The sequence below is a fragment of the Diceros bicornis genome, assembly GCF_020826845.1.
Source record: "Diceros bicornis minor isolate mBicDic1 chromosome 39 unlocalized genomic scaffold, mDicBic1.mat.cur SUPER_39_unloc_1, whole genome shotgun sequence".
Taxonomy (NCBI): domain Eukaryota; kingdom Metazoa; phylum Chordata; class Mammalia; order Perissodactyla; family Rhinocerotidae; genus Diceros; species Diceros bicornis.
Window position 1 is genome coordinate 884,674 of NW_026690915.1, and position 9,687 is coordinate 894,360.

Sequence of the window (9,687 nt, forward strand, 5' to 3'; positions counted from 1 at the left end):
GTTATCAACATGTGTGTACAAGTCTGTGTATAGACATACGGGTTTATTTCCCTTGGATGGATTCCTAGGGGAGGAATGGCTGGGTAGACGTACGTAATTATTAAAGACGCATCCAAGCTATTTTTCACCAGCACTCGATGAGAGTTTCAGTGAATTGACATCTTCAACAACACTTGCTATAGTCAGTCTTTTTAATTTTAGCCATTCTCAAGTATGGTGGAATCTCATGATGACTGTCACTTACATTTCCCCAATGACTCATGTTGTGAAGGAGAAGGCAAGCCACACACAGACTGGGAGAAAACATCTGCAAAACATATCCCTAGAAAAGGACGTGTATTTATAATATATAAAGAGCTCTTATAACCCAATAGTAAGAAGACAAGCAACACGTCATGGCTTACCAGCAGACAGCAGATCAGGCCTGTGATGAGCACCAGGATTCCCGCCAAGCAGATGAGGATGAGGGCCCAGACGGGGTGGTCTGGGGAGACAAGTGCTGGGGTGAGCCACCTCCTGTCATCGCCCCAGGGCTCCTGCTCACCCCACTGTGCCTCAACCGTCCTTGACAAGGGTTGGCCAACTTTCCTCATCATCCAAAACCCTGTGCGCATGGTTCTCTTCGATGAGGCACAGCATCAAGATACTCGCCCCCTACCATGGGCTGGGGCTTCCTGCAGGTTTACTAGGCTTCTCAGTCGAGGTGTCATCTCTGTTGGCAGAATATTCTGGAAGTGAATGAAATGGAGAATGCATGTGAATGTGTTTCACTCTTTTTAATAAAACTTTTTAGACACAGAAAAATAAAGGGAGAGTCTCACAAACATCCATCATCTAATTTAACCATGTATATTCCATCCAATTAAAACAATATTTCATCAATGTATAAATTATTAACACTTGCCACCCTTGATTCATCCCATGTTTTCAATGAAATATTAAAGTCAAGTAAACATCATCATGTTTCACCCCATTTTACTTTCCATCTCTAAAAAGTGAGCACACTTTGCTACAAAATCCAAGACCATTATCACAGAACAAAAGTTTAATAAATTAAACCAAATTCATACCTCTGGGCACAGAGGACTGAATTTGGGGTGGACTATCTTATGACGGCCGGGGGGAGAATGGGTCATCACAGTTGGCAAGCCTATGGGATCTCTCTAAATTTGTAAATTCCCACTCAAAATTGTTCTTCCGTGCCTAGAAACACATTCATCCCCTTCTCCTTTATCTATCTGCTTAATATTCATTTTCTAGGATTAACCTACAATGTAATATCCTGCAGGAAGTCTTCTCTGATTTCCACCTGCAAGTATGAGTTTGTTCACATCAAATAATTGATAATTTTCAATTTTCTATTCTTGTTATTGCCAGCTACAACATAAACTCCAGGAGGGTAGGACACGCAGCACCCAATGGGCATAGGAGGAGGGGTGCAGGTCCCCCTACTTGTACCTCTACCCAGACAACCTCTTAGAGGAGTGCTGTCTGATATGGAGCAGCAACAAGTCTCTTTTTGAATTAAAATTAATTTTAGTTAAATAAAAGAAAAATTCTAGTACCTCAGTAACATTAAAAATCAGTAACAATAAAGACCAGTCACAATACCATCCTTCAAGCACTCAACAGCCACATGCAGCTATGCACTGGACAGCACAGATAGAACATTCCACCACTGCAGAAAGTTCTAGCGCATTGCTGCTCATCTAGAGCGGGACTTGGCAAACTATAGCCTGTGGACCAGAAACCACATCCACCCCCAAACCTGTAAGTCTGCTTCACACACAGCTGGAGGCCCTCACTGACCATCCGGCCAGTGGCTCTCAGTGCAGAGATGAGGAAACAAAAGTCCAGAAAGAGGAGGTGACTAGTTTGAGGTCACAGAGCTGTCTAGGAGAAGGTGAGGGCCTCCCATACTACACTGGTGTCCTTTTCTCTCTCTCAATGGTGGCTAAAGACTGGGGGACTATGCCACCTCCTGCCAGCCTGAGCAAGTTCAATGTTCTCTCAGCCCCAGGCCTCCAGAGTCCCCAGAAAGGCCTCACTTCCTTTCCCAATGACCAGGGAGCCTTACCATCCCCAAGGACACTCTTCCTGTCCAGGGTCAAGTTCTGCAGCTGGGTACCATTCTGGGTCAGCCACAGGAATTCCTCATAGATGGCAACTCTGTCCAGTCTCTGTGCCAAGGCGGCAAGGTACACAGGGAGTCCACTCCAGTGTGGTTACTGTGGGGGACAGACCTGGAAGGGCACAAAGGATAATCAAGGGTGTCTGGAATTCTACCCTGATTCTAGATTCCCTGCTTCTGGGTCCTGTCCAAGAGAACTTTCTGCAATAATGTAAACATTTGTCTGCACTACCAAATACACTCATTATTAGCCTCATGTTGTTATCGAGCACTTAAAATGTGGCTAGTGTGTGTGAGTGAGGAATTGAATTTCTCATGTAATTTCATTTCAAGTAATTAATTTATAAATAAATAACTACAGGGAGAACATTTTTGAAACTTTGGAGTAAGGACTTCTGCAAATGCATAAAAACAATGAGAACACTGGTAAAAATGGTCGAAATCAACTTTTCAGAAGTCTAGAAATTAATCAAAGGCTTGTAAGAATCTGAGGAGGGTTTAGTGAAGACACACGGTGGAATCTTGATACAGGGAGCAAACTCTGTGGCACTATAACTTGCACTATTCCCATCCTGCTCTCACAACATCCTCCATGACTGTGAAAACCGTCAGTCTCAGAACCATGGTGGCTGAGACAACCCGCAGCACAGCAGCCATAGTGGGTGTGGAACTCTGAAAAGACCCCTCCCCACCCAACTGCAACTAGCTGACCTGCCTGGCAGCTCCCCAAAAACGCCCCATGTTCAGGGCTTGTCGTTACTTGAGTCAGAGCTTGCCCAGGATGGAAAGTCTGTCCCCAAGGCACTTGCTAAAAACAATCAGGGCTAATTGTTTTCTATTGTAGTTGCCTGAGGGAGTGATACCAGGAGAGGCAGGCAAGAGGTGAGCCAACAACTTAGAAGAAAAATTGGGGGAATGAGATGTCCACAGGGGGCTTTGAAAATCTCCAGTGTATTTGTGGGCCTCTAGAAGGCCACAAGGGCTCAGGGATGTGGCACGCCCAGGACAGACTTGAGAACGTCTGAATCTCTCACCTCTAGTTGGAGGGGTGGCTTAATATCTGAAAACTGATTATGTAATACACCATATTAATAGAATAACCGCCAATACCACGTAATCTCGGCCATATACATAGAAAAGAATTTCACAAAATACAACACCCTTCATGCCTAAAAAACAAAACACTCAACAAATTAGGAATAGAAAGAAACTTTCTCAACCTATAAATAGCATCGATGAAAAACCCACGGTTAACACCATATTCAATGGTGAAAGACTGAAAATTTCCCCCTAAGACCAGGGACAAGACATTGATGTCTTCCCTCATCTGATATGTTAATCACAGGTACTAGAGGTTCTGATGAGGGCAATTAGGCAAGAAAAAGGAATAAAAGAAACCCAGATTGGAAGGGAAGAGGTAAAACTATTTGTTTTGCACAGGAGAAGATATTGTATATAGAAAAACCTAAAAAATACACCCCCCGACACACACACAATATGTGAATCGTATCCCAAGAGGTGTATAAATAATTTAAATTGCCCCATGTGGTTAGTGGCTCCACTATTGGAGAGCACAGTTAGACTGCTGATATTTGTTGAAAGTCTCCAGAAGAGGAGGAGGAGGAGGATGCTGGAGGTTGGTGGCCCCAAATGTTAATGCTTTTCTCAACTCCCGAAAACCTATGGAAGGAGATGGTAGGATTAGCTGACAGGGATGTGGGGGAGACTGGGCACCATGTCAGTGACTTCCAGATCAAGGATATGTTACGGGAGCTCAGAGCCATCAGCCACCAACTCAGCCAATGCTTCCAATCTCCTCAACCTACACCAAGTCGGTGACCAGGCAGGAGTGGAATATGTCTCACAGCTGGCTGCCTCTGTAGAGCTTGGTGACCTAGAACAAACGCGAGGGAGAGTGGGTGAGAGGTCTCCTGGGGATGCAGGGGGCCACTGGAGCCAGTGAAAGATCACAGATCTTGGGGCAAGGGAGACCTGACTTCAAATCCTGGCTCTGCCCCTAACACATTGTGTGATCTTAGGCACAATACTCCCCTTTCTGAGCTTCAGTTTACCCATGTGAGAAATGGGGAAGGCAGCTAGGACATCACCTCTGGAAACTGAGAGAACCCAGACACGCAGGGAAAGTGAAGGATTGAAACAACCAGGTAACAGACGTAAGTCAGGCGGAGGAATGAGGGTGCCTTCAGGGCAAGGAGAGACGGGACAGGGGAGACCCCACCTGGTCCTGGGTGTCCCTCAGCAGGGCGGCGTACTCCGAGGATGTGGGCTCCGGGTTGCTGAGGTTCCAGCTGATGCTGCGGAAATGCAGCTGGTGTTCTCTCTGCATGCATAAATTCCAGGGTGCAGAGCCTGGAGCCACCGAGAGGAAGAGCAGACACGTGGAGACTCTCAGCTCCCAGCACAGAGGCATGGAGGCCCACGGGGTCAGGGCGGTGGGTGCAGACAACGTCCACACCAGTGGCTTCCCCATCCTTCTCAGGTCTGGGGAGAGAGGGACGTGGGGACTCTAGAGAGAGGTCCTGAAACCTCTGGGGTGGGGGCCAGAACAGGAAGGAGGAAGTGGGAGGACAGGGGGGAGACAGAGAGGGGTGGTCACAAAAGTGGTCATTAGGGGCAAATGCTCAGGGGAGGGTCTTACCTGAGGGAGAACAGTCTGCAACTCAAGGAGAAGAGGCCCAGGCTGCTCTTCTTGAACAAGGATCCAGCTGGGGAGGAAGGAGGAGGAGGATGAGCAGGACGGACAGGGGTTGGGGGAAGGGCTGGTTGGGATTTAACCCAAAAGGAGCTGCTGGGACCAGGGTCTCCCCAGGCTCTGCAGGACCCTCTCAGTGGAGTGGAACGTGGCTGAGCCGTTGCTCCTGTCTGATGAATACTGGAGGGTGGAGATGGGGAAGGTGACTGTGAGGGTCTTCAGGTTGTGTCCCAAAGCTGCAAGACGAGAGGGAGAGCGATGGCCATCACTGAGAGCTGGTCTGAGACCACACCAGAGTCCTGCACTCATTATCATCTATCGTCTTCTCTCTCAGGGGCACCACCACCCACCCGTGTGGTCACCCAAGTCAGAACCAGCACATCTGCTCAGCTCCTCCTCCTTCCCAGTAACACCAATTCCAGTTGCACACTGGTCCTCACATACACTCCCTCTCTCCATCCCTGTCCCAGCTTAGGTGTTAACTTCCTTCACCTGGACCAACACCCCAGCAGGCTCACTGGATGCTCTGTCTAAAGGATGTTCTACATGGACTACTAGAAGGATCTTTCTGAAATGAATACCTCACTAGGACCACCACTGCTCTAGTACCACCCGTGGCTCCCTATGGCCTTCAGTGTCTAGTTCAACCTTCTTGACCTGGCACTCAAGGCTCTACTCAATCTGGCTCCTGCTGACCTTTCAGTCTCATTTTATCCATGTACCGCGGGTTAAACTTCATGCTTCATGCAACCCAAATTCGTTTCAATTCTCCCCATACGGCATGTTGTTTCTGGCTGGAGCCTTTGCTCATGGAATCCCCTCTGCCAGGAAAACTCTTCATCCTCTATTTGCCAGGGTCCCTCCTACTCATTCTTAAAGACTCCATTCTGGTGAAACTTTCTCTAGCAAGCTCTTCCCCTCCAAATGATGCCAGGTGCCTCTCCCCGAAACCTCCCACATTGTACTATAATGGTGTGTTAATTTCATAAGACTAGGGGCTCTCTGAGGGCTGGCCTTAGACTGAATCGTTGGTATAATCTATAATCTATAATTTGTGATCAGCATGATTGCCCTAAAACCAGAATTTCACACCCTGGCTTCCCAGCTCCTGGATCACAACTGGCTGGTGGAGGTGTGGGGCTGGAGAGCTTCTCTTGGTAAGGAAAAGGGGCCCCCAGATACCTGTGGTGGCTTCTGGTGGCACAGTTGATGATCAAGTATGCAGGGACGTGGTGGCCGGCTCAGGAGCTGTGGCGAGGGCTGTCAGCAGGGAGGGACAGAGTGGGAGGAGCCCCCAGGCTCACCCGGGCTCCAGCAGTGGCTGTGCCAGGACCACCATTCACAGGTGAAGCATAAATGAGAGTGAGCGGAGGGGTGACTGTGTGAGTAGAGGGATGAGCAAGCCTGTGGATGAGAGGAGCCCAAGAGAGAGAGATAGGTGAACAAGAGAGACTGAACACAGAGGAGAGACAGATGGACGGGCAGAAAACTGGACAGACGGATGGGATACCTGGAAAAGGAGGACCAAGGGCGGGGCTTCAGGAGAATTAAAGTGAAAACCACGTGGGGTCAGAATGTGGTGGAGAACACGTCTGTGTCTAAGGCTTTCTCACACTGGGCTGGGACTCTCCACCAGAACCCGGGAGGGAGAGAAGGGATGAATTAGGGCCCTTCCAGGTGCTTCCCTCACCAAGGACAGCGGGTGAAGGAGAACAAGTGCTCCCCAGCCCCAAATGCGGACGGGACCCAGGATGTCAGGGCCAGGAATACTCACTGGTGGTAGTCGGGGCTGCAGCTCCATAGGTGTAATCTGTGGAGAGAAGGCGAGAGGAGCTGAGCAAGAGTTGGGGTGAACATAAAGGATTAAGGGAGAGGGAGGATGTAGGGAGCTTGGTGGGGAAAGCAGAGGGGAAGAGGGGAGTGGTGTTCAGGGGGGGAGGCAACGAGATGGAAGGTGGCTGGACCCAGTGATCACACAGTGATGAGAAGACTGATCCCAGACCAGGAGCATAGAGAGATGGATCATAGCTCACTTTAGAGCAACGCAGGCAACACAGAACTCTGACTGGGAGAGAGAGTGTGGCTGTAGCACAGCCCCTCACCACTGATGTAGAGGCTGTCCCAGTCCAGGGTGAGGGAGCCCAGGTGGGTGACGCCCTGGGTCTCATGGCTCGGCTCCCAGTAGAGTCACTCTCTGTCCAGCCCTGGACCAGCCACCTTCCATCTCGTTGCCTCTCTGAAGTGGAAGGTGCAGATGATGTCCACCCCAGTGGCTGCGCCACCCTTCTCAAGCCTGGGGGAGGGAGAACCTGGGGACATGGAATACTGAGCAGGGGTCCTTCTGGGTGTGGAAAGCGAGAGAGTGGAAGGGAGGAGTCTGAGGGAGAGGCTGAAGGGGCTGCTCTGATGTCTGGAGAGGCTCTCCTCGGTGTCTCCCATGTGAGACAACCCCCTCACAAGTAAGGCCTGACTTCCTGTAGGATGTGGAGGGGGGCCTGTGAGTGACAAAGAGGGGTGAACACACAGACCTGGGTGAGGGGGTGCCTGCAGGTCTGCACGGACAGCAGCAAGGAGCACAGTCACTGCCCTGTGCCATCTGACACATGCAGGCAAGAAAGTACCGTTACGTTCTCTCGGTTCTACACTCCAAGGTCTTTTCTTTCTACTTCTTTCCTACTCCACAGCCATCACCCAGGCCTAGGGAACAATCATCTTATTCCTAATCTTATTCCCAGTACCTTGCATCTTGCCTCTTAAGTCTACATTCTTAAACATGAAGTCCATTTGAACCAAGGTGCTTAGACCAAACGCTAATCACATCATCCTTCTACTTGCATCTCTCCAGAGTCTTCCCACTGGTCTTAGAACAGAATCCCAAGTCACTCCTGATCTGGTCCTCCCTGTCCCCCATCGCCGGCGTGGCTCACACCCCTCCCCCTGTGTTGACTCGGCTCAGCCATCCCTCTTCTCAGTTCATGGACACACCAGGCTCTCTGCTTCAGGGGTGTCCTCATGCGGGTCCCTCTGTCTGAAACGCTCTCTTGAACACACTCCCACACCCTCACTCCAGTCTAACCCTCCAACTAGCTAAATCCAGTCCCAACTCTAGCTCTCAAGCTAAATATCAGTCCTTCTCAAGAGCGCTTCCCTGCCCCCTCAGGTTGAGACCCCTTGTGCCAAACTCCCACATCACTCTCATCATTAACTGTCTAAAATCCAAATTCCCAAATACAATATAAATTCCACGGAGGTGGGACAAGGTCTCTCTGGTTCTCCAGGTCCCCATGCATGTGGCCCAGGGCCTGGCTCATCAGATGAGGAACCATCCCAGTTTGTCTAGGACTGCCCTGGTTTGAACACTAAACGTCCTGTGTCCTGGAAAACCCCTCTGTCCTGAGTAAACAAGGATGGAGGGTCACCATAAATTATACACTCAAAGACTATCTATTGCATGACAAGCACACATTCCCCTCAAGAACCTCACAGGAAAGCTAGAATGAAAAAGGCACACACACATACACACACAATTAGTAGAGGCCAACAACTAAATACAAAATTACTTAACAAGATTCTCTGCAACGTGAATCACCAGACCGTTATTTCAGAAAAGTTTCAAGAAACAAAGTTAATTCCCTTTAGAAGGCAAGGTGATGAGGACAGTCTTTTTAGAGACTAGTGCCCTGCCCTTCAATCTACAGCGTTGCTTAGTACTCCTCCAAATGATTTGAAATGTCATAAAGAAAAAAATGTTCAAAATAAATCTGGCTACTGGCAAACTCAATGTTAAATTTGTTATTAATACAAAGAAGTTTCAATCATCTTTTTCCCTGAATGTTCCTTTATTTCAAATTTTTGTGGAGGATTTATAGGACTTTAGAAGTCAAGTTGAATGGGTCTAAGGAATGTTGCTGAGTATCCCTGCTAATATTTCATGGGATGTGTTCTAATACTACATACACACGCAAAACATTTCTGTATTTATATTATATATAAATCCTGACTATTGAGTATTATGCAATGCAAGTAAATCTATATTTTCTACTATAATACACATTTGCAGTTATTTACATTTGTTTTATGTGTTCTTATTTGCATATAACTGTACTTACTGAAATATTTACCACACACAACCACACACAGCTTACCATCTTTCCCTTGAATATAATCCATCCAACATCAATAATTTTTCTCAAGATACCCTCACTCTCAGTGTCCATGTGGTGACAACCTGAGCCCAGGAAAGCCCACTAGCAGGTCTTCTGCACAGCGGAGGCTGCCGGAACCTGTTGGTACCAGGTCCACAGGGTACTCACCTGGTCACACAGAAATCCATGGATCAGCGAGCACAGGTGGACTCTGAGCCTGCTTTCACCTCAAACTTGAGCTCCACAGATGCTTTTCGTGTCTGAGGGGGGAAAAAAAAGCGCAAACAAGCTTTTGAAGCCTTTTATAGGGTGTTGGATGGAAAGGTCACCCAATTCACTTTTCTTTTTTGTATTTACTGATTTAACTGTAACTGTTGGCTGAGACTGGATTTTCCCGATTCCTATCCAGTCACCTGCTCCCCGAGATGGGAGAAAGCAGCTTCGTGCTGTGTGCACTTGTGTCGCTCAACTCACTTGGCTGGACAGAGACTTTTTGGTGACTCTGGACCCTTTAAACAAGCTTGTCCTTTAGGGACCCTGTAAGTGACTCGCTGACTTGTAAACAATTTTCACACTTCATTCAGGGCCCGGGAGATTTTCAGGCCCTGGAGCAGCTTTCCCAACCTCGGCACCACTGACATTTGGGGCCGGATGATTCTCTGTCGGGCCGTCCTGGGCCCTGGAGGATGCTGAGCAGC

General features: G+C 48.5%; 2 long non-coding RNA genes across 3 annotated transcripts; both read right to left on the minus strand.

Moving 5' to 3' along the window:
• Positions 1-430: 430 nt before the first annotated feature.
• On the minus strand, positions 431-4,558 carry LOC131402282 (uncharacterized). Of its 2 annotated transcripts, none has more exons than XR_009218489.1 (3): positions 4,371-4,558; positions 2,078-2,228; positions 431-712 (listed from the first exon to the last, which is right to left on the minus strand). It is a non-coding gene; the product is annotated as an uncharacterized LOC131402282 (long non-coding RNA). The 2 variants fall into 2 exon arrangements; XR_009218488.1 differs by having other exon boundaries at positions 431-728.
• A 1,636-nt stretch (positions 4,559-6,194) lies between these two features.
• Positions 6,195-9,297, minus strand: LOC131402284 (uncharacterized). Its single transcript, XR_009218491.1, has 3 exons — positions 9,158-9,297; positions 6,619-6,654; positions 6,195-6,248 (listed from the first exon to the last, which is right to left on the minus strand). It is a non-coding gene; the product is annotated as an uncharacterized LOC131402284 (long non-coding RNA).
• Positions 9,298-9,687: the final 390 nt, after the last annotated feature.